Raw genomic sequence first — 4,989 nt, 5'->3', positions numbered from 1 at the left:
GTATTCACCTTAGGACTGACTTTGCAACGTCCCATAGGTTTTGGAGCATTGTGTTTTCATTCTCCTTGGTCTCCATAAATTGTTATAATTGATTTTTGATTTCCTGGTTATCGAGTCATTCTTGAGCAGGATGGTTCTTAATCTCCAAGTGTTGGAGTTTCTTCCAAATTTTTCCTTGTGATTGAGTTCCAGTTTCAAAGCATTGTGGTCTGACAATATGCAGGGAATAATCTCAGTCTTTTGGCATCAGTTGAGACCTATTTTGTGACCCAATATATGGTCTATCGGGAGAAAGTTCCATGTGCATTTGAAAAGAATGAATATTCTGTTGTTCTGTGTGTAATGTTGTATATATTATTTATTAGGTCGAACTTGTCTAGTATGCCATTCAAAGCTCTTGTTTCTTTGTTGATTTTCTGCTTAGGTGACTTATTTATTGCTGATTGTGGAATGTTGGGCTCCCCTACTATTAACGTATAATTATGTATTTGTCTCTTTATTCTGGTTAAGATTTGTCTTGTGTATCTTACTGATCCCCTGTTGGGGCATATATAATTTTCATATCCACTGTTCGATACATCCTTTAAGAACAATATACTGTACCTCTCTATCTCTAACTCCAGTCTTTGGTTTAAAATCTCATCTGTCTGATATGAGAATTGTTACCCCAGCATTCTTTTGTGGTCCATTGGCATGAAAAATTTTTCTCTATCCCTTCACTTTCAGTCTGGATGTATCTTTAAGTTCAGAATGAGTGTCTTGTAGACAGCAAATGAATGGGTCATGTCTTTTTATCCAATCTGCAACCGTGTGGCGTTTTATGGGAGGATTTGGGCCATTCACATTGACAGTGATTATTGAGGGTCATGATTTTAATGATATAACATTGCCTGTGAAGTCTTTGTTTCTATATATTGTAAATTTCTGTTCTGTATCACACTTGGTGTCATTTACTTTTATATAACCCCCCTTAATATTTCTTCTAGAGCTGGGTTGGTGGTCGCATATTCCTTCAGTTTCTGCCAATCTTGGAAGGTCCTTATCTCTCCATCAATTCGGAGGGACAGACTTGCTGGATAAAGTATCCTTGGCTGCATGTTCTTCTCAGAGCACTGGATATGTCTGGCCAACATTTCCTGTCTTGCCAGGTTTCTGTAGACAGGTTTGATGTTATTCTGGTGTTCCTCCCTCTGAACCTGTGGATTCTCTTCCCCCTGGACTCTTTCAGGTTTGCATCCTTGGATCTAATATTTGAAAATTTCAATATGATGTGACTTGGTGTGGGTCTGTTCTCATTGATCTTGGGAGGGCCCTTCTCTGCATCTTGGACATGAAAACTTTTTTCCTTTGCTAGATTAAGGAAGTTCTCAGCTGCAATTTGGTTAAATATCTCTTCTAGAGCTCTTTCTCCACCCCCTCAGGGATGCCAATGATTCTGACGTTGGAACGTTTCATTGAGTCACTAATTTTCTAAAATCTACATTCTTGAGATTGGATTTTTTTGAGGAAAGTCTCCGTTCTTACTTTCTCTTCTAACATCCCATCTTGCAATTCACTGATTTGTTCTTTTACCTCATTTACCCTGGTCGTCAGAGCGTCTAGTTTAGATCACATTTGATTCATAGCATTTTTAATTACTGCCAGATTCGCTCTCATTTTTGCCCTTAGAGATTCTGTAATCTTGTTAATGTTTTCATTAATATTTTTTTCAAACCTACACTTCATCTTGACCATTGTTATTCTGAACTCCATTTCTGACTGTTTGGTTATATCCATATCCATGAGTTCGGTGGCAGACACCAGAGACTCTGTATCCTTTCTTTGTTGGGGGATAGCCCTCCTCATTGTCAATCTGATTTATTATTAAACTCTTTAGCAGCAAATTTGGAGCCTGGACATATGAGATCATGGTGACAACATTTGAGTTCTGGTGAGCACTCTCTTCTGGATTGAAGACTTCTTGGTTATTTATTTAGAGAGAACTTACAGATACTTTATTGCTCACCTTTCAGACAAAGCACACCTCCAGCCATTTTCTTTCACAGCTTGACAATATTTATAAAAAAAACCATGCAAGAAGCCTCACATAAGTTTCAGTAAAGGACAATGTAGGAATCAACTCAGCCAGGCTGTTTTCTGCAGCAATAATAAAGGGCCTCATGCCCTAAGCAAAATCTGTCCTCTTACTTGGTAGTACATTTCTTCCACTACAAGAAAAAAAGTCTCCTGCCCAATGTAAACTAACTAGTATTTGCTAAGCCAGTGGTATTAACTCGCACATAAAACATTTCAGTTTGCTGTTTCTTCTAACATATTTCAAGTAAAAATAAGGTTTAAGGAGGAATTTGTTTGATCAGTTTGAATTGCTATACTAAATAAATACCTATATGTACTATAGTTTCACAACTTAGTTTGTTTTAATAATATTTAAAAATATTGGCCATGTTCAAGGTTTTCAGAGTTGAGTAAATGATACAGTATTCCATCAAAAGGATAATACTGAATGTGTTATTCACACTAAAGCTCGTTTAATAGGAACTGACCTAGAAGTTTATCTTGTGGCAAATGTGACATAATCTCTCTGAATAAAAAAAAACCAAACCAGGCAGAACTGTGGTTGGAAAACAGGTATTAGAATACTTTAACGAAAATGTATAAAGTGATTGTTGATAAGAAGGTTTCCTAGCTGTAAATAAAAAAAAATGTGGGAGAATCATCATTTCCAAAACAACTTTTTGAAAATTACTTATTCAGGGGCGCCTGGGTGGCACAGCGGTTAAGCGTCTGCCTTCGGCTCAGGGCGTGATCCCGGCGTTGTGGGATCGAGCCCCACGTCGGGCTCCTCTGCTGTGAGCCTGCCTTCCTCTCCCACTCCCCCTGCTTGTGCTCCCTCTCTCGCTGGCTGTCTCTATCTCTGTCGAATAAATAAAAAATCTTAAAAAAAAAAAAAGAAAAAAAAAGAAAATTACTTATTCAAGTAATTTCTTCCTAAAAAAAGTATGCATGTTCTAACTGTGGAATTAATCTAATGGTCAATTAAAGGCAATTTTCATTACCTTTTAAATAGTTCTTTATATAAAGGAGAGATGTTGTACCTGTTTCTCAAAAAACAGCCTTATGTAATCCCTTAAAAAAAAAAGAGGAATGAATGAAGATTTGCAAGTAGTTATGCCAAACAGGAATTTGCCTTCCACCTGTTGTCTCACAATTCAAAACTGATGTTGGACTCATGATTCTGAAACTGTTTCTTTTACTTGCGCTCTTGCATAGTGTAAGGTTCTGTAGCATCAACTAGTATGTTTTCCCCGTCTAAATGCAGAATGATTATAATGATAACCTCCATGCAGGAAGTGCTTTTCAGTTTCTCCCCTTGTTAATTCTGGCTCTTCCTTCCTCCCCAGCCTCTTCCTTGGCCACCATATCTACATCGGCCCCATGAACACCTCTCCCTCAATGACCACTGTCCATCATCTTGGTATCTTTTGTCCTGCTGGTATCCACCACTTTTGTATTCATTTCTTGCATATGTAGATGTTTGGAAGCCACCATAACCACCGCCTTGATATCTACCACGATGGGCACCACCTTGATAGCCACCTGACTAGAAACCTGAATCTCAATAACCACCATCTTGCTAGCCACCATCCAGCCTCCTTGATGTTTATTTCCTCTTCTTCCCCTTCGGCGACCATGGTCATAGCTACCACATCCACCACTCCCTCCTCCTTGTTCATGACCTTCTCCACCTTCATATGAGGAATATTCATAATCACCTCTTCCTCCTCCTTAGGCTCCTCGTTGCTACTTCAGGGTAATCTCGCCCTTTCCAAAATGGTGGCATCTCTGAAGGTGCAGGTTTAATTTCATTGGTTCTACCCCTCTGTCAGACACCCTGCCCATCAACACCTTATTGATGGCACAGGCAACATTTTCTCTTATATAGTCACTGCTTGTCCTTAAAATCTTCAACAAGTCTTACCTTGCAGTCAAATGTGGACAACAGAAACAAGACTTTTAGGAGATAAAACTGAGCATTTCAGCTGGTAAACCTTTGCTAATTTTTCTCTCTGACTCAGCTCTGTAAGACCAGCCAAAAGCCTAGACAGTGACATCCAAACGTTTTACTAGCAGCTTTCTCTGCACTTCATATTCATTGGTTATGGCTTGGCTGTTTCTATATTTTCCCAGTGTGCTGGTCCCATTGACTTATTCAATAAAGTCTTCCCCACAGGATTAAGTGGAACTTTTGCTAATGCCTCCTTTAATTGTTTTTTTTCAATCCAACTGAAAAATTGGAACATAGTTATATTTTCTGGATGTTTGGACATTTCTAGAACAATACATATGCCTTTCAACTTTGAAAGACCTCACTGCCACAACCTTCTTGAGCTTTTCTTAGAGTAGTATTCACACAGAGTATTTTGGCAGCTTCTAGTTCTGTGATGAGGTACGTGAGCAAAAGGAGGCAGTTCTGGCAAAGGTGCTTGGTCACATCCCCAGATGTTAGTGATAGATATGGACCGTTCATCTCCCCTAGTAACACACTCTCTTCTAGCTGGAATTCTTCAGCTTCACATGGGCTTTTAGTTGTTTGCTTCCTTTAGTTTACAGAACACTCTAAATTAAGACAGCAGCCAAGCACAGAGTTTGGTGAACTCGGGGGAACTGTCTCCAACAGAGACTGCCTGAGACAGAGTGTCATCTTCCAGCAATGGATCCTTATAATTCAGATCTCCCAATGACTCTGTCACTCTCTGTGAAGTCACACTCCATGGTCTACTAAACAAAGTAGAGTTAGTACCTATTATTCTCAAAATATTCTAAGACATAGAAATGGAAGGAAGACTTCCAGTTAATTCTGAGACTACAATTACCCTGATACCTAAACAAGACAAAGGCTCCACAAGAAAAGAGAACCACAAGCCAGTATTCCCTGATGGACATGGATGTAAAAATTCTCAGTAAAATACAGGTAAATCATATCCAACA

The 4,989-nt window shown here is 38.9% G+C and overlaps 1 pseudogene; it reads right to left on the bottom strand.

The window, feature by feature from the left end:
• Window positions 1–3,287: 3,287 nt before the first annotated feature.
• LOC105234696 lies at window positions 3,288–4,773 on the bottom strand (annotated as a pseudogene).
• Window positions 4,774–4,989: the final 216 nt, after the last annotated feature.

This window comes from Ailuropoda melanoleuca, chromosome 8 (assembly GCF_002007445.2).
Source record: "Ailuropoda melanoleuca isolate Jingjing chromosome 8, ASM200744v2, whole genome shotgun sequence".
NCBI classification, from domain to species: Eukaryota; Metazoa; Chordata; class Mammalia; order Carnivora; family Ursidae; genus Ailuropoda; species Ailuropoda melanoleuca.
The sequence above is the reverse complement of the archived record's forward strand: the minus strand, read 5'-3'. Positions and strand labels throughout refer to the sequence as shown.